The following is a 21,072-nucleotide window of genomic DNA, read 5'->3' as shown; positions in this document are numbered from 1 at the left end:
TATATCACTAACGTCGATTTGCATTAGGGTTTTAGAACATGTACTTTATTCGAACATTATGAATTACCTCGAAGAAAACGATTTATTGACACATAGTCAGTACGGAGTCAGAAAATATCGTTCTTGTGAAACACAACAAGCTCTTTACACTCATGAGGTAATGAGTGCTATCGACAGGGGATGTCAGATTGATTCCGTATTTTTAGATTTCCAGAAAGCTTTCGACACCATTCCTCACAAACTTCTTCTAACCAAATTGCGTGCCTATGGAATATCGCCCAAGTTGTGCAACTGGATTCGTGATTACCTGGCAGAAAGGTCACGGTTTGTAGTAATAGACGGAAGGCATCGAGTAAAACAGAAGTAATATGTGGCGTTCCCCAAGGAAGTGTTATAGCCCCTCTCTTGTTCCTGTTCTATATTAACGACATAGGAGACAATCTGAGTAGCCCTCTTAGATTGTTTGCAGATCATGCTGTCATTTACCGTCTTGTAAGGTCATCAGATGACCAAAACGAATAGCAGAATGATTTACATAAGATATCTGTATTGTGTGAAAAGTGGAAATTGGCCCTGAATAAAGAAAAACTGTGAAGTTATTCACATGAGTACTAAACGAAATACGTTAAATTTCGATTATGCGATAAGTCACTTAAACCTGAAGGCTGTAAATTCTGCTAAATAGCTAGAGATTACAATTACAAAAACCTAAGATTGTAAGGGTCACACAGATTGTGTTGTGGGTTGAGCAAACCAAATACTGCGATTCACTGGCAGAACACTTAGAAGTTGCAACAGGTCTACCAAAGAGACTTACACTGCGCTTGTCCGCCCTATTCTGGAGTATTGCTATGCGGAGTGGGAATCACATCAGATGGGTCAGACGGATGATACCGAAAATGTTCAAATAAGGGCAGCTCGTTTTCTATTATCGCGACGTAGGGAGATAGTGTCACAAACGTGATACGTGAATTGGAGAGGCAATCATTAAAACAAAGGCGTTTTTCGTTGCTACGGGATCTTCTCATGAAATTTCAGTCAGCAGTTTTCTCCTCCGATTTCGAAAACATTCTGTTGGCACCCACCCACATAGGGAGAAATGATAATCATGATAAAATAAGAGAAATCAGAGCTCGCACAGAAAAATTTAAGTGATCGTTTTTCCTGCGCGCCATTCGGGAGCGGAACGGTAGAGAGACAGCTTGAAGGTGGTTCATTGAACCCTCTGCCAAGTACTCTATGGTGAATATCAGAGGAATCACATGGGCCTAGATGCACTGTGAAACTTCGCTATCTAATATTAACAGTAGGAAGTGCAGTGTTTAGGCTCCTCCAAGAACTTTTCCCTAACATCACTCCGAGTGAAATTAGTTATGAACAGGTGGTACAGTCGTTAAGTGACTATCATAACCAACAAGTGAATGTGGTAGCATCAAATCTTTAGGTGCAAACAACGGTCAGAACAACTTGTTGCGAGTGGGTAACAGATTTGCAGGGTATGACGAGGATACGCAAATTCAAATGTGCTTGCGGTGTTTTATATTCAGATGTTGTGTTGCGTGATGGAATTGTGTACAATGCACCTGATGACAAGCTCAGAGAATAGATATTGAAACGGTCCGATCCCTCATTTCAGCAGGTAGTGCAAATATTAGATCAGTACGCTTCTGGTGCCTTGTCGGTTCATACATTTGAGCAGCCAGCTATTTGCCTGGTTGAGTCCCTTGCTTGCGATCGCCACATTCCGCCCTAGCGGCTTGCGCTAGCCACGCCGAGTAAGCAACCCTCCACTCCACGTAATCAGTTCGCTAACCAGGCTGCTACATAGGTGAACAGAATTAAATCTTGCCCTAGGTGTTACTCACCTCCAAAACGCCAAGACTGCCCCTCCAAACAAGCTCAGCGTTACTCTTTTGGTAGTAAAGGACATGTACCATCCGGATGTTTGGAACGGAACAATCATAAGAATTCTGCCCACTCACAATACTCTAGCGACAAGATCCATGTCATTAATGTAGCATATTCAAAGTCTGCCAGAGGAATTCGTAAAACTGGCACACAGGCAGTTTATTCAGTGATACATCAGCCAAACAAACTTTTTGTTCAATTATTTATTTGTGGCAGACATGTTAAATTTCAGCTGGACACGGGTGCCTCTGTCGCCACGCACATGAACTGTTAGCTGTCTCATACTAACATGCAACTGACGGCTTACAATGGACAAGACATTCCCATTTTCGGAACATGTACTTTTCCTGCTATGTATCACTTACATACATGTAACAGTGACTTTTACAGTGCTATAATCACGTGAGTGTGAGAACATATTTGGGCTTGATTCTTTTGCTTTGTTTGGCCTTAACATTCGGGACAATGTGTTGCCTTGCTTATGTTGGCCCCCGCTATCCTCCTGGTTCTGGTGGTTTTACACTCCGGCTTTGTTGCGTAATCATCTCCTCCATTTGGCATTTCTTGGTCCCCCTCTGGGGTTTGACCTCCATTACAAAATTTCTCCTCCGTAGTGTGAGCCATTTGGGGAAGAGCACCTTACCTAGTGTCTCCAACGTGCGCCCTCCTAGTACATTCCACCTTTTCTTTCACGTCGTTGTCTGATGCTAGGGTGCATAGCCAGCACGGTAGCCAGCCCGTGTGGTGGGGTCGCTATGTACCCTTTTGGTTGAGCCCCCTGAACACACAGGGATCACACTTCTGATGCCTGAGCTGTGACCTCCTCATGCATGCCTTGGAGTGGTTGCTCGTCATCCTGGAGCATCGGAACTCCTGGCAATGGCCGCCGTGCCAGACAGCCCTTGCTGTGGCTGGGTGGCGCCCGTGACGAGAGCCCCTGATCGGAGTGGGTGGTATCAGGGCGGACGCTATGCAGATGAAACGCATACGGGTTCAAAACTCTGGCCGTTCTTCTGCGGCCGTCTCTCTGCGTGGAACTGATTCCTTAAGTGCTGCTTCTCTTGCCCCTTCGGCCTTCCCTTCCATGGCTACCCCCTGGGAAGAGGGTCAGGCCCGTTGTCTAGGGGCAAAACCTTTCCCCCGTTATCTAGTCTGCACCAGGACTGATGGAGATACTTCACCTGTGTCAAACCTTTATTCTTTGTGGAACACATTGAAGAGAAGTTTGGCGAAGTGGACTCCCTGAGCAAGATGCGGTCGGGTTCGTTGCTGATAAAAACTGCTTCAGCTGCCCAATCTGCGGCCCTTCGTGCCTGTACCCATTTGGCACAATTCCTGTGTCCATTACCCCTCACCAGTCTCTAAATATGGTACAAGGTGTGATTTTTAACAGGGACCTCATCCTTCAAACTGATGAGGAACTTCGGGACAATCTCGGACGGCGGGGTGTTCACTTTGTTCGGCGTGTTCAGAAGGGTCCTAAAGATAATCGTATTGATACTGGTGCCTTTATCCTGGCCTTTGAAGGGGATACCCTCCCTGAGAAAGTCAAGATTATGGTCTGTCGCTGTGATGTGAAGCCGTACATCCCACCTCGTATGCGGTGTTTTCAGTGCTTGCGTTTTGGCCACATGTCTTCTCGCTGTTCCCAGGACCCTCTCTGTGGTGACTGTGGACGTCCACTCCATGAGGGGAGTCCCTGTGTTCCCCCTCCTGTATGTGTAAATTGTCATGGTAGTCATTCTCCACGTTCACCAGATTGCCCAGTATATAAGAAAGAAAAAAAGATACAGGAGTATAAGTCCCTCGATCGTTTAAGCTACACAGAGGCCCGTAAGAAATATGCACGACTGCACCCTGTGTCCATGACATCTAGTTACGCTTTGGTTACATCTTCACCCCTTCCTCCCCCTTCCTTACCCCCATCCCGGACCCCTCTCCGCCCCCCCCCCTCTCCTGCGGCTCCCACACCTTCTCCTCTGGGCGCTGCTTTCCCTCCCCAGCCGGAGAAGTGTCCCACTCCTTCGGCGTCTCCCGGTCAAGGGCGCCTCTCCCGGGATGCCCCTTCCCGGCACCTTCCAGGTCAAAGGTCTGCTGCCACGCGGCGACCGCGAGAGCCACGGTCTGTCGGCCCCCAGGTCGCCCGGTCTCTTTCTGTTCCTGATCTTGCTGCAGCTGGCTCCTTTATGCCACACAGCCCTCCTCGATCTCAGCCTGAAAAGAAGAAGAAACATAAGTCCCGGGACAAAGAGCCTCTGGTGTCACCGGAGGTCCCTTCCCCAACTTCACAACCGGATTCTGACCTGTCGTTCATGGATGTCGCCCCCTCCTTGTCGGTGACGGGTGGGGACCCGGCAGTATGCCTGGATTTAGCGTGTTCAGTCCTCATTTAAACCATCGTTCTGTGGTTCTCCAATGGAATTGTAATGGCTACTATCGTCACCTTGCCCGCATCTAGTGGTCGTGCGGTAGCGTTCTCGCTTCCCACGCCCGGGTTCCCGGGTTCGATTCCCGGCGGGGTCAGGGATTTTCTCTGCCTCGTGATGGCTAGGTGTTGTGTACTGTCCTTAGGTTAGTTAGGTTTAAGTAGTTCTAAGTTCTAGGGGACTGATGACCATAGCTGTTAAGTCCCATAGTGCTCAGAGCCATTTGAACCATTTTTATCGTCACCTTCCGGAATTGAAATCCCTTCTTTCGTCCTACTCTGCAGCTTGTGTGGTTCTTCAGGAATCTCATTTTACTGATGCTCACTCACCGACCCTCCGTGGGTTCCGTGTTTTCTGTAGAAATCGGGTCGGACCCTTGCGGGCTTCTGGTGGCGTTTGTACGTTGGTCCGTACAGACATTGCTAGCACGTGGATTCCTCTCCAAACTACATTGGAAGCGGTTGCTGTTAGGGTCCACTTAGACTCTGCAGTCACAGTTTGCAATCTTTATCTCCCTCCTGACAGGACTCTTACACCTGCTGCCTTAACCACCCTTCTTCAGCAACTTCCTCCTCCCTTCCTCCTTCTTGGGGATTTTAATGCTCATCATCCTTTGTGGGGCAGTGCCTTTCCATCTAGACGAGGTCTTCTTATAGACCAATTTATTGCAGACCACGACCTGTGCCTTCTTAATGATGGCTCCCCTACTCATTTCAGTGCCGCTCATGGTACCTTTTCTGCCATTGATCTTTCTCTTTCTTCTCCCTCTCTCCTCCCTTCATTACACTGGTCGCCACACGACGACCTTTGTGATAGTGACCATTTCCCGTTGATTATCACGCTCCCTTCCCGCTCCCCGATGGACAGGTTGCCTCGTTGGTCTTTCCACCGCGCCGATTGGCCTCTATACACTGCACAGGTCGAGTTTTCTCCCTCTTTGTCGGGTTGTATTGATGACGTCCTACGTGACGTGTCTGACGCGATTGTTCGCGCTGCTAACCTTGCTGTCCCGCGCTCATCTGGACCATATCGTTGCCGGCAAGTCCCGTGGTGGAGTACGGCCATTGCCATTGCCATCCGTGATCGCCGTCGAGCTTTGCAACACTTTAAGAGGCAGCCATCCGTAGCCAGCCTTACTACCTTTAAACGCCTTCGCGCTAAAGCCCGTTATTTAATCAAACAGAGCAAGCGGATATGTTGGGAACGATTCGTTTCTTCCCTTGGTTCCACTGTCCCTCTGTCACGGGTATGGGCTACACTTCGCTCTCTCCAAGGTTACCATCGGCCGTCCACCCTTCCAGGCCTTCACCTCCCAGATGGCATTTGTACGGACCCATTAGTTCTCGCAGAACATCTTGCGACCCATTTTGCAGTGGCATCAGCGTCGGCCTCCTATCCAGCTGCTTTCCTTCATCAAAAACAGCAGGCTGAAGCTCTCACCTTATGTTTCACCACTTGTGAGTCAGATTCTTACAACGAACCTTTTACTGAATGGGAATTTGTTTCTGCTCTATCTTCTTCTCATGATACAGCCCCTGGCCCAGATTCCATTCATAACCAACTGCTTCAACATCTCAGTGCTCCACAACGGCAACATCTTCTTCGGGTGTTTAACCGTATCTGGCTCCAGGGTGACTTCCCTTCTCAGTGGAGGGATAGCATTGTGGTTCCTGTCCTTAAGCCTGGTAAGAACCCCCTATCTGTTGACAGCTATCGGCCAATTAGTTTGACCAATGTTGTTTGTAAGTTACTTGAACGGATGGTAGCCCGTCGGCTCACTTGGGTCCTCGAATCTCGGGATCTATTGTCCCCTTACCAGTGTGGCTTTCGAGAGGGACGATCTCCAATCGATCATTTACTTCGCTCGGAATCCGCAGTTCGGCAGGCTTTTTCCCAGCGCCGCCATTTGGTTGCAGTGTTTTTTGACCTTCGCAAGGCCTATGACACGGCCTGGCGCCATCACATCTTACTAACCCTTCATCAGTGGGGTTTTCGGGACCCACTCCCGATTTTTATCCGCCAGTTCCTGATCCATCGGTCATTCAGAGTTGGAGTTGGTACTGCTTTTAGTTCTCCACGGACCCAGGAGACGGGCATCCCACAGGGTTCTGTCTTGAGTGTCCTTCTTTTCCTCATTGCTATCGATGGACTTGTGGCCTCTGTTGGTCCCTTGGTCGCCCCTGCCCTGTAAGTGGATGATATCTGCATTTGGGTTAGTTCCTCCTCGATGGCATCTGCAGAACGGCAGCTCCAGGTGGCTATACGGCGTGCCTCTGCATGGACCCTCTCACACGGGCCCTTACCTTTATTAAACAATCCCAACACAACCGCGTTTTGTTATGTACGGACTCGATGAGTGGCCTTCTTGCTATTGACCGGTGTTTTTCGCGCCATCCCTTGGTCTCTGCCATCCATGACCATCTCGCTGATATTCACCATGCTGCTTGTTCCATTGACTTCCTATGGGTCCCTGGCCATGTGGGTATCCCGGGTAATCAGCTTGCTGATCATTTGGCTGGGGGAGCAGTTACTTACCCCCCGTTTTCTGTAACCCTACCTGCAGCGGGATTACGGCTTCACATCAAATCCCACTTCGCACAGTCATGGGCCAATTCTTGGGAGGCTACTTCACTGTCTAATAAACTTCGTGCACTTAAGGTGACACCAGTCCCATGGCGTTCTTGCTTTCGCCTTCCTGTCGTCTCCGCGTTGGCCATACCAGGCTCACCCATGGTTTTCTTTTGCGTGATGAGCCATCCCCGCTACGTGTTTGTGGAGCCTTCCAGTCAGTGGCCCACATTTTGGTTGAATGCCCCCTTCTTTTGGCTCTGCGTGCTAAGTACAGACTCCCCCACATTTTACCTTTGATGTTGGCTGACGATTCCCAGATGGTCTCTCTGGTTCTCGGTTTCCTCCGGGAGAGTGGTTTTTATTCTCAGTTTTAAGGTTTTTAATCTCTCTCTGGTGTTGGGGCAGGGCGGTGAGTGTTTGGCTGTCTCCTACTGTAGGCAGTGTTCAGAGATTCCCGATTCACCTCCCTGACCGGAATCCTCTTTTCTTCCCCTTTTACTCTGTTTTTACCCTTTTTTTTTTTAAGGCTTGGTTAGTTTTTCTATTCCCATACGTACTTTCTGCATTATAGCAGTTGTACCTTTCAAGTCACAGGTGGTCTTGCCTATGCTGCTTCAGCATAATGTTGGGTTCGTTCTCTTGCCGCCTTCCCTCACTTGTTTTTTACCAATGGCAACGTGATTGCCCTTTTAGGTTTTTCCCTTTTTCCGTGTTATTGTTCTGACTTTTCTGAGATGTCCCGTTAGCAGAATGGAGTATATTTGAAACAAGGGACTGATGACCTTGCTGTTTCGTCCCTTAAACCTCAAACAACCAACCAACGAGCAGCAAGAAGACGGTATATGGAAATGTCTCCAGTGAAAACGGTACAAACCATCTGACTTTTACAGCTGTGGACAGGAGTTTCAAGTAGTGTGGCGTTCATGACGCATCACGGTTAAGTCGGTCTCAACTGAATGAGATTAGTGTTAGAACATCCAGAACATCCTGGAAACTCCGCTGCGCCGGCCCCAAGTCCGGAGCCTCACCATGCAAGAGGTGAGGAAGGAGGAGGCGGATGGGTAACACCCCATTCGAAAACCAAGGTTCACCTGGCCTGGGTGATAGTACCTTGTAATGGCTCCTTGCTAGGACTACAGTGAAGACCTCAACGGTAGTGAAGGAGGAGGGAATAGTTCTCGGTACAGCGGAACTAATGGAAGACGCAACGAAAGGAAAAAAGATCCACTTGGCATCTGTCTTGAAACAAGCGGCAGAGTGGTCAGCATCTGTCCACCAGTGGTGCGGCTGATAACTGTTTCTCAGAGCTAACAACCTGGAGTAGGATCCTTAGGGGACTTATTCCCCTAACCCAACAAACAATCAGTAATGGATACGGAAATTGTAAGAGATTTTACACCAGGGAGTAACCAGTCTATAATTTCTAAGGAAATTAAAAGTAGGCATTCGGATTCTGGGGCCTACAGCAATGTGCGAAGAACGAGTTGGAGGATCCTGAAACTTGCCTTAAGCAAGCAAAAAATAAAATTAAACACAAAATATATACTACACTCCTGGAAATGGAAAAAAGAACACATTGTCACCGGTGTGTCAGACCCACCATACTTGCTCCGGACACTGCGAGAGGGCTGTACAAGCAATGATCACACGCACGGCACAGCGGACACACCAGGAACCGCAGTGTTGGCCGTCGAATGGCGCTAGCTGCGCAGCATTTGTGCACCGCCGCCGTCAGTGTCAGCCAGTTTCCCGTGGCATACGGAGCTCCATCGCAGTCTTTAACACTGGTAGCATGCCGCGACAGCGTGGACGTGAACCGTATGTGCAGTTGACGGACTTTGAGCGAGGGCGTATAGTGGGCATGCGGGAGGCCGGGTGGACGTACCGCCGAATTGCTCAACACGTGGGGCGTGAGGCCTCCACAGTACATCGATGTTGTCGCCAGTGGTCGGCGGAAGGTGCACGTGCCCGTCGACCTGGGACCGGACCGCAGCGACGCACGGATGCACGCCAAGACCGTAGGATCCTACGCAGTGCCGTAGGGGACCGCACCGCCACTTCCCAGCAAATTAGGGACACTGTTGCTCCTGGGGTATCGGCGAGGACCATTCGCAACCGTCTCCATGAAGCTGGGCTACGGTCCCGCACACCGTTAGGCCGTCTTCCGCTCACGCCCCAACATCGTGCAGCCCGCCTCCAGTGGTGTCGCGACAGGCGTGAATGGAGGGACGAATGGAGACGTGTCGTCTTCAGCGATGAGAGTCGCTTCTGCCTTGGTGCCAATGATGGTCGTATGCGTGTTTGGCGCCGTGCAGGTGAGCGCCACAATCAGGACTGCATACGACCGAGGCACACAGGGCCAACACCCGGCATCATGGTATGGGGAGCGATCTCCTACACTGGCCGTACACCACTGGTGATCGTCGAGGGGACACTGAATAGTGCACGGTACATCCAAACCGTCATCGAACCCATCGTTCAACCATTCCTAGACCGGCAAGGGAACTTGCTGTTCCAACAGGACAATGCACGTCCGCATGTATCCCGTGCCACCCAACGTGCTCTAGAAGGTGTAAGTCAGCTACCCTAGCCAGCAAGATCTCCGGATCTGTCCCCCATTGAGCATGTTTGGGACTGGATGAAGCGTCGTCTCACGCGGTCTGCACCTCCAGCACGAACGCTGGTCCAACTGAGGCGCCAGGTGGAAATGGCATGGCAAGCCGTTCCACAGGACTACATCCAGCATCTCTACGATCGTCTCCATGGGAGAATAGCAGCCTGCATTGCTGCGAAAGGTGGATATACACTGTACTAGTGCCGACATTGTGCATGCTCTGTTGCCTGTGTCTATGTGCCTGTGGTTCTGTCAGTGTGATCATGTGATGTATCTGACCCCAGGAATCTGTCAGTAAAGTTTTCCCTTCCTGGGACAATGAATTCACGGTGTTCTTATTTCAATTTCCAGGAGTGTATTTGGCAACTTTCAATGCAAACTCACTTTTTAAAACAGAAAAACTTAAAACGTTAATAAATTTCATAAAACAGAAAAATATAATGACAACAGCACTCCAAGAAACAAGGTATACTGATGGACAATCATTTGATTCAGAAGGATTCAGAATCTTCAAAGGGAAGCCCGGAAAAAGAGTTACGAAGGATGAACCCCAATTTGGAAAAGGATTCATTGTAGACCAAAATATATTAAACTCAATAGAATAATTTAAATCTATGAATCAAAGACTTTCAACATTAACCTTCAAGTCAGTAAACAAACTGTATACCATTGTAAATACACATGCACCTACAAATGACAAAACATACAAAAAAAGGACCAAACATAATTTTTTTGGCAGATACTGCCAAACACCTTAGATCAGAATTCATCCAAAAACGCAGTAATATTGCTGAGAGACTTTAATGCTGAAATCGGCAAAGAACGTCATCACCGATCCATAGCAGGCAAATTCCCTGCATATAAAAGAACCATTGCAAATGGAGAAAGACCTATTGGTTTTCTGAAGAGAACATGCCATAGTTCTAAAATCCACATTTTTCAAAAAAGAACTCCCTAGAAAGCAAACTACATGGGTATCACCGAATCCAGCCCTTGGGGAGAAACAACTTGACCATAACGCTGGAAGAAGACACTACATCAGAGATACTCATTTTAAAGGTTGCTAATAGTGCAGGTTTAGATTCAGATCACTCGTTATCCATCGTTAAATTCAAAATTAGGTCAGTATATAAAAGAAAGTACCAGTGTCTACCTAAAAAGTTTAACACTCAGAAACTAACTAAGGATGATAGTTTCAGGACACTTTAGGAAAAGAGAACACCTAAAACATGGGAACAACATCAAAAAGACATAATACAGACAGCAGAAGAAAACCATCTCCTTACCAAAAAATGGAAACATGCCTGGTGGAATGATGTGTGTGACGAACTATTCCTGACAAGACAACGAACTTGGAACATATGGAATGCAAATCAAAATGATAAAAATAGTAACTCCCTGAAAGAAGCCCAGAAGCAAGCATCAAAAGGCCTTAAAAATATCAGAGTACAATACATGAAAGACCAACTAGCATCAATAGACTCCAACATCAAACAGAACAAAGTTAGGGAGTTTTACAAAACTTTCAAAAGTAGCTTAAGGAAATACACTCCACCCAGTCTATTTTTACGGTCCAAAAAACGCAAAAAACTGCATATAATAGCACAGAGAGCTGTAGAATACTTGCCGAATACTTTGAAGAAGTACACAACTGTGATCCACCGAAAGAAAATCTTTAATTTCGATACTGTAAACCCAACACCACCGGTCTCAAAGCCGCCAACTACAGAAGAAATAAAAGAAATCATAAAAGACCTTAAAGAGGATAATTATATTTGCTGAACTATGGAAGTACTCTAGAGACAATATGGTACAATGTCTATCACAAATACTCAAAGAAATCCGGACAACACATAACTTACCACCAGAAAGGACATTTGCACTAATACATACACTACATACAAAAGGGAAGAAAATAGACCCTAGCGATCATAGGGGAATCTCCCTCTTACCAGTGACCTATAAGACCTTATCTAAGGCGTTTTTAGTAAGAGCAGAAGAAATACTTGACTAACAACTAGGAGAGTATCAGGCTGGGTTTAGGAAGGGAAGGTCATGTGCAGAAAAAATATTAAACTTAAAGAGCAGAACAGAAATAAGGAAAATCAGGAACTTAAAAATATGTAATTACTTTTGTGGATTTTAAAAAAAACCTATTATTCAGTTGACAGAAATACACTGCTTGATATCTTAAAAGAATTGGGACTCGATACTAGAACAACTGAAATAATTAAAGCAACTTTGACAAATACAAAATCGAAAGTAAAATTTAAGGGAGAGCTCTCAAAATCGTTTGAAATAAAATCAGGTGTACGACAGGGAGATGGTTTGTCACGTCTGCTTTTCAAAAGTGTGTTACAGAAGGTAGTTCGAGAATGGAGGAACGCTATCAGTACTAAAGTGATTCAACTACGAAGAAATCCAAACAAGATTACTGTCGACTATTTAACCTTCGTAGATGACATGGTATTGAATACAGATTTGCTAGATGAATCCCAAGGACAAATAAGAGAACTGCAAAAAGAAGCAGCCAAAGTAGGATTACAAATATCCTTTGAAGAAACAAAGTTAATGGCAAACACCTGTGATGCTCCTCAAAATATAGCAGTTGACAACAATACAATACACAAAACAGATTCCTTTAAATACCTAGATAGTGGATTACATACAATGCAAAAGAAAAGACAGCTATAGAAACTAGAGTGCGCAAAATCGAAAGGGTGTTTCATGTGACCAAAAATGTTTATAACAAAAAATTCCTTGCCCTGGAACACGAAATTAAGACACTGCCAAACAGTGGCCAGACCTGAGTACCCTTGAAGTCAGAAATTGTCAGTGGTTACTCGACCGCCGTGCTGTTGATCCTCCGTTCGTCCGTCGGGTATTGTTTACGGATGAGAGCCTCTTCACCTGTGGGTGTATCGTGAACGCTCATAACGCGCAAGAGTTGGCGTGTAAGAATCCTCTCGTAACTGTAACACGAGCAAATCAACATTGTTTTACAGTTAACATCCTGTGTGGTACAGTGGACTATCAGATACGCGGACCGCATGTTATTCCACTGCGTCTAACTGGCAGAGTGTATCGACAATTTTTGGAGCGTGAGTTGGGTGGTCTGCTCCATTATGTCGCACTCGCTACACGAACCAGCTTATTGTCCACGCACGACTATGCCCCTGCACGAACCAATCCGAAGGAAGAAAGTATCTCAACGTGGCTTATCCCTACAAGTGGATAAGTTGTGCAGGACCAGTTGCTTGGAGCGCCAGATCTCTAATCTTGATCTCTAGACTTCTACCTCTGAGGTCGTTCAAGGAGCTCGTGTATGCTGTTGCAAATGAAATTGTAGTATAACTGCAGCAGCAAACTGAAAGTGGCTGCGTAGCTGTGCAGACAGAGCCTGCAACGTTAAGAGAGCAGTAAGACGTAACTGTTGCGTCTACATGCACATCATTTTGAACATGTTCTGCCACAGACGTTCAGTACTTAGTTGTGTTGAATTTATTTAACATTTTACGCTTATTTTGGTGCATACGTTACACCCACGAAGTTTGTACAGTTACTTTTGAATCAGCCCGTATACAGTGGTAAAAGTGCTAACTGTAGAAAGTAAAAGTTGTAGAGGAACAGGGAGACTCGAATACATGCAACAAGTAACTGAGGACCTGGGTAACAATCGCCTCGACGAAATGTGAGAGATCACATCACATTGTAAAACACCTGACAGTTGGCAAATAGATACTGTTTATATTATTTATACACACATACATATAATAAAAAATCACACACATACACACACACACACACACACACATACACATACATTTACAAATAAAAAAAGAATGTCTGCCACTTTTCTGGTGTTTCACAATAAAACGGAGGGTCTATCTGCCACTTGTCTGGTGTTGTAGAACGTAATATATATAAATAAATACATAAATAAAAAATCAATTCACCTTCTCTCACATTCTAAAACACCAGACGAGTGGCAAATAGACCCTCATTTTAATTGTGAACGTGAGAGGATGGAGCCGAGTTGTTTCCCTTATATTCACAGCCTACTTTTTGATGTGCTGCGAGTTCGATTTTTACGTGTACTCGCTGTGTGGACTCCAACCAGATTGTGAAGTACTGGTAGTCACACGCCGCTGTTTAAAACTGAGTTCCAGAGTTCCATTCCCGACAAGCAGTATGCCCTTTGATGTCGTTTCGTTTTTCAGAGCCCGCGCCGATATTCCGTGAACGCAAATGCTGTCGGCGTGTCCTCCCGGCTATGGTGAATGCTATGGCTGGCGAGAACTAACTAGGCTGGGCGCCGAAAGGTGAGCCTCCTTCAAACTGAAACGCCAGTCCCTGATTTTTGACTTTTCTATTCCTCAATAGCTGTTGCTTAATTACGCTGTCCGAAAAACGTATTTCATTTCATGATTACATCGCCGGAAAAAAAATGCATCATCCTTAAGGACCAACTCATGGTACTGGCAGGTGAGGTGACTTGTAGTTCATCTATACTGAGGATATTCAGCCCAGTTCTCAATAGTGTAGTTATTTCCACAGCACTTTTCGGGACAACATTATCTCACTTTCAAGTGCTAGAAACAAGGAAACCAGATAAAACAATCGTCTTCGTATCGACAGACGCGTAATGATATCAGATGTCCTGAGTTATAAACCGCCTTCAAAATTTTATGCTATTGGGTCTCGTCACAACTTAAAAACAAGCTGGACACTTGTATTGTCAACTCAAAATAAAAAAAATAAAAATCCTGTGCATCCACATCTCGAGATACAGTTGCAAACTGAAAACCGCTCCCGTCACCTAACAACGATGAAACCTAATACTCAGCACCACCGATACTTTTGTCTGTCATTAAATCTTTGAGAAATGCCTGTCTGGTCCTAGCACTTTCTAACTTTAAACTACCTCTACGCTGCAATCTCAACGGAAATTGCATTTTGTGTCACAGGGTAAAAGGTGTTAGTGGCTGCTTCTGAAGGAGGATATCGTTAAAGTGTGCCCAGAAATGCCAGTTAGACACTTCCGTCCCATCATTTAAAACGCCGACGTCCTCTTCTTTCAAGGTAAATATATCTCTACCTCCTGCAACCAACCTTTTTGTTCAACGTGCAAAACCCTTACGCTTTCAGTTAGGTTGCCCAACGAATGCTGCTCATTCTTAAGACGCTTTGCTAAAGCTGGCGAGCCGTTCTCTCTATTATTAACCTCCTTAAATCTAACTTTAAATTTCCGTCCATTTTTCCCCACGTATCTCACTCTACAGTCTTGACAGTTTACTTCATACACTCCCGATTTCCTCAAACAGTTCTCATTTGTGTCGATCTTATGCCTCAGCCTCTGTCCTAATTTGTAGTCCATCTTGAAAGCAATTCTGACGGCTTTCTTGTTACACAGCCTCGCTAATTTATGTGAGATGGTCCCCCAATATACGGCATGACACTAGGTTTGTCTGGATTATTATCATTTGGCTGGTTACCATGCCTAACTACTACATCCAACTGATCTATCAAACCCGCGTCCGCCGGCCGGTGTGGCCGTGCCGTTTAAGGCGCCTCAGTCTGGAACCGCGTGACCGCTACGGTCGCAGGTTCGAATCCCGCCTCGGGCATGGATGTGTGTGATGTCCTTAGGTTAGGTAGGTTTAAGTAGTTCTAGGTTCTAGGGGACTGATGACCACAGATGTTAAGTCCCATAGTGCTCAGAGCCATTTGAACCAAACCCGCGTCCAAACCATTTGCTACCGCTATTTCTCAAAGGGTTTCCAGTTCCTCATTCATTTTTGCAGACTTGGAGGTGTGTAATTAGCCATGTGCACCACATTTTTGAGAAATGCTAATTTATGTTTTTTAGGGTGGGATTATGACTTATAAATAACCACCCCTGTGAACATGGGTTTCCTATATATTCCTATCTCGAGCTTGTTATTCTTATTCTTAATCCTCAGATAGAGAAAAATTAAAATTCCATGTTGCTCATGCTCTGCAGTAAAAGCTACGTCCTTATGCTTCTTACTGACGTCTTTCACCAACTCATTTATTTCTTCCTCGGGCCCCTGATATACTGTGAAAACACCAACAATATATCCTCCCTACATCTGTATTTTGTCACTGTACTTAGCGTTGGCCTCCAAAAATGCTGTACTTATTCAAGAAGATGTCTGCCATCTTCCCTGATAATGCATATCCCATTGCTAAACCTTTATGCCATACACAAAACTTGCCATTAAATTTAAGAGAGTTGAACGATAAAACAAACTTCAGTAACCTTATAAACTCATCGACCTCCACATCACATACTTTACCATGGTCAAGTGAGTTACTTACTATAACGTGTATCGTTTCCTACACTGGTACAAATGGATAAAAATTAGCTCCATCTAATGAGACCAAGCTTGCACCGTCATACAAGTTGCTCTCTTATGTCAATTCTGCTGCCTCTTTACTATCTGTAACCGAAAAGGTTTCATTGTAAGTATACCATTTCCAAAGCATCTCACTTGATCGTTTCATTAATCTTGCTCCAGGTCCTTTTCTTCGAGTCACCACGGGCTGTAACGGTTCCCCGTCTTTATGGGACTTTATCCTACCGTGCGGATAGGGAGCCACAGGATTCATTACTATAAAGCTTACTATTTCTTTTTTGGTAAGCAAAAGCTGAGTTTCTTTGAGACGTTTCTTAAGTCCCGCTTGAAATCTACCAGTAAATTGACGTTTAGCTTCTACTGTTGAATTTTCTACGAGGAAACGGTTTACTTTATCCACTTAATCATATGTTTCATAATAATGTCTGCGTTCCGCTAGTCCCCTAGTCCCCCTTTCAGCACCGACGTATCAGTTTCTTCCAACTTCAGATTTACCGGTTACAATACATTTGATTCTCTGCTCTCCCTCCCAACTGATAATTTCTTTTGAATTATTTTATTTATCTTATAGTTATACTGTTCCTCCCTCGACATTTTTAAGCTGTCGACAATACTTTTGATTTCCGCCACTAGTTTATGGATGTTTTTCATCGATGCTACGATGGAACATTATTTATTAAACCTTAATGTAGACTAGCCATTTCCTCATTGGAGAACTATGTAAGTACAGTTTTTAACCCTTGGATAAAGTGTTTTATTGTTCACCTCACAGCCATCTGCTCCATTTATAACGCAATATTTTTTCCTTACAAATTTTTGTAAATTCTTACCATGTGTCTTAAAGATCGCCTCTTATATAATTCGTCAAACTGTATCCCCGACAGTGCCTTGGACAGTCGTAAATGTACCTTGTACAGCTCCTCGCCTAATATGACAACTAGGCTGAATATCCACAATATTGATTGAATAACATAGTGCGGTGGCTTCACATAAGGTAGTTCACCATTGTGTGAGAGTGATAACAAATGAAATACATGTAAAACAGATGTGACTCAAAAGTGTGCCGATACAGTCACATCAGTACGCCGTGAATCCCCCTCTAAAGGCAACACAAGTGTGTGTCCTCCCATGCAAACTATCGTAAAAGTGCCGAATGGAATTGTACGATAGATTTTTCCAAGCATGTGGAATTTGGCAGGGGTTCTTGCAAGTCTTGGAGGATTCCCGCTTCATGGTGTTCCACACGTATTCAGTTGTTGGGAGACTTGGTAGTCTTGCTGGCCAGGGCCGTTGTTCTACACCAATAAGAGTACGTTGCGCCGAAGCAGCCGTATGTGGACGTGCATTGTCTTTCTAAAAGAGCAAATCACCCTGCTGCCGAAGAAATTTCCGTAGCACGGGGAATGCCAGTGGATTTTAGCGGGTACTGGTTATGTTACCCTGCAGAAGCACCAAATGTGATTGCCAGTTGTACTGATAGCGCTCCACTTTATGAAGCCTGGAATGTACCTGCGTGTCATCCGCGAATGCACTATCGAATAAGTAGCTCACAAGGTCCAAGCTAGACTTGTGTACGTCCACCGCTCGCATACACAGAACCCACTCTCATTACGCAAGACAACAGAGAGTCGTTCCACACTCCAGTCGACTCTCACGAAAGCAGAGCGGCCACGTTTGGCGGTTTTGTGGTGCCAGTGGTATCCTGGTAAAAGGTACACGTAATGTTAATCTTGCTGCAAGACGACACTGGTCCCTGATGACGCAGCAGGCGCTACATGATCCGGATTTGTGGCCCGGGTGATATTCGGTCAGCCACTGCTGCTCGTAGAGTGCGTCGACCTTGATGTGCGTCTACACTACAACGATGTACAAGGCCTGGTCTACACTTGTGACAATGTTCTGCAGGGCACTGCTGAAAACAGAAGCATCCCACCGATGCATTGCTCCTTTCCCTCACGCTGGGATGTTCAGCGGGGGCACGTTCTCATCACTGAGGCTTGGTTGTATCCTATAACAAATGTTGCAAATTTGTTCACCTCTAAACCCAGCACGCTGACTACCTGCAAGGACAAAAAAGAGGAAGCACAGAAAGGGAGCCCTAACACCAGCTGATCGCCCATTATCGTGACACATCAATCAACACCACAACCCCTCAGTATGCACATATTTTATCCGGAATCCACTGAACACAGTCTTCGAAGCTGCTGCATTATTTCCTGCTCCGGCCGCGGTGACCGAGCGATTCTAGGCGCATCAGTCTGGAACCCGCTGCTCCTACGGTCGCAGGTTCGTATGCTGCCTCGGGCATGGATGTGTGTGATGTCCTTAGGTTAGTTAGGTTTAAGTAGTTCTAAGTCTAGGGGACTGATGATCTCAGATGTTAAGTTCCATAGTGCTCAGAGCCATTTGATTTTTTCCAGCAGTGCATATTCGAGGCAGTGGTGCGAGACAGTTCGTTTGCTTGGTTGTTTTAGTCGTATGTGCCACTCACATTGCATGCACCTCTCATCTATTGCTCTAACAGTCTGTTCCAGGTACGATATGCCTCATTTACGCGGAATCCGTTACATCTCCGGTTTTCGGAGACATAGTCCCCCATTCGAATCTTCGGGCGGGGACCACTCAGGAGGACGTCGTTATCAGGAGAAAGAAAACTGGCGTCCTACGGATAGGAGTGTGGAATGTCAGATCTCTTATTCGAGCAAGTAGGTCAGAATACTTAAAAACAGAAATTGATAGGTTAAACTTAAATATAGTGGTAAATAGTGAAGTTCCCTGGCAGGAGGAACAAGACTTCTGGTCAGGTGAATACAGGGTTATAAATATGAAATCGAATAGGGGTAATACAGGAGTAGGTTTAATAATGAATAAAAAATAGGAGTGCGGTTAAGTTACTACGAACAGCGTAGTGAACGCATTATTGTAGCCAATCAGACACGAAGCCTACGCTTACCACAGCAGTTGACGTTCATATGCCAACTAGCTATGCAGATGATCAAGAGACTGAAGAAATGTATGATTAGATAAAAGAAATTATTCAGATAGTTAACGGAGACGAAAATTTAATAGCCATTGAGGACTGGAATTCGATAGTAGGGAAACGAAGAGAAGGAAAAGTAGTAGGTGAATATGGTCTGGAGGTAAGGAATGAAAAAGGAAGCTACCTGGTAGAATTTTGCGCAGAGCATAACTTAATGATAGCTAACACTCGGTTCAAGAATCATGAAAGAAGGTTGTATACATAGAAGAGACCTAAAGACACTGGAAGGTTTCAGATAGATTATATAACGGTGACACAGAGATTTAGCAACCAGGTTTTAAATTGTAAGACTCTTTTAGGGGCAGATGCGGACTCTGAATGGTTATGAACAATAGATTAAAACTGAAGAAACTGCAAAAAAGGTAGGAATTTAAGGAGATGGGACCTGGATAACTTGAAAGAACCAGAGGTAGGGATTTTTGGAGAGGGCATAAGGGAACGATTGACAAGAACTGGGGAAAGAAGTATTGTAGAAGAAGAGTGGATAGATTTCAGATATGAAAAAATGGAGGTAGCAGAGGATCAAGTAGGTAAAAAGACGAAGGCTAGTAGAAAGTCTTGTGTAACACAAGAAATATTGAATTTAATAGATGAAAGGAGAAAATATAACCATTCAGTAAATGCAGCTGGCAAAAATGAGTACAAACGTCCCAAAAATTAGATCGACATCGGCAGGAAGTGCAAAATGACTAATCAGGGATGGCTAAACGACAAGTGTAAGGATGTAGAGAGACATATCACAAGGGGTAAGATAGATCCTGCCTATAGGTAAATAAAGAGACCTTTGGAGAAAAGAGAACCACCTGTATGAATACCAAGAGCGTAGTTCGAAAAGTAGTTCGAAGCAAAGAAGGGAAAGCAGAAAGGTGGAAGGAGTACATGGAGAGTTTATACAAGGGCGAGGTACTTGAGGATAATATTATGGAAATGTAAGAGGACGTAGATGAATCTGAAATGGGAGATAAGACACTGCGTGAAGAGTTTGACAGAGCACTGAAAGACCTAAGTCGAGACAAGGCCCCAACAGTAGACAACACTCCATTAGAACTACTGATAGCCTTGGGAGAGCAAGCCATGACAGAACTCTACCATGTGATGAGCAAGATGTATGAGACAGGCGAAATTCCCTCAGACTTCAAGAAGAATATAATAATTCCAATCCAAAAGAAAGAAGGTGTTGACAGATGTGAAAATTACCGAACTATCAGTTTAATAAGTCATAGCTGCAAAACACTAACACGAATTCTTTACAGACGAACGGTAAAACTGATAGAAACCGACCTAGTGGAAGATCAGTTTGGATTCCGTAGAAATGTTGGAACACGTGAGGCAATAATGAACCTACGAGTTATATTAGAATATAGATTAAGAAAAGGTAAAACTACGTCTCTAGCATTTGTAGATCTAGAGAAAACTTTTGACAATTTGACTGGAATACTCTCTTTCAAATTATGAAGGTGGCAGGGGTCAAATACAGGGAATGAAAGGCTATTTACAATTTGTACAGAAACCAGTTGCCAGTTATAGTTGCCAGTTATAGAGAGTCAAGTGGCATGAAAGCAAAGCAGTGGTTGGGAAGAGAGGCAGACAGTGATGTAGCCTACCGCCAATGTTATTAAATCTGTATAATGAACAAGCAGTAAAGGAAACAAAAGAAAAATTCGGAGCAGGAATGCAAATCCATGGAGAACTAATAAAAACTTTGAGATTTCCCGGTGTCATTGTAGTTCTGTCAGGGACAGGAAAGGACCTGGAATAGCAGTTGAACGGAATTGACAGTGTCTTGAAAGGAGGTTATAAGATGAACAGCAACAAAAGCAAAGCGAGTTTAGCAGAATGTAGTCGAATTAAATCGGGTGATGATGATGGAATTAGAATAGGGAAAGAGACGCTTAAAGTAGTAGATGAGTTTTGCTATTTGGGGAACAAAGTGACTAATGATGGTCGAAGTAGAGAGGATATTAAATGCAGACTGGCAGTGGCGAGGAAAGAAGAGAAATTTGTGAACATTGAGTATAGATTATGTGTCAAGAAGACGTTTCCGAAAGTACTTGTATGGAGTGTAGCCATGTATAGAAGTGAAACATGGACGATAAATAGTTTGGACAAGAATAGAATAGAAGCTTTAGAAAC

The sequence above is a fragment of the Schistocerca americana genome, chromosome 7 (genome assembly GCF_021461395.2).
Source record: "Schistocerca americana isolate TAMUIC-IGC-003095 chromosome 7, iqSchAmer2.1, whole genome shotgun sequence".
Lineage (NCBI taxonomy): Eukaryota > Metazoa > Arthropoda > Insecta > Orthoptera > Acrididae > Schistocerca > Schistocerca americana.
Note: the sequence above shows the minus strand (reverse complement) of the source record.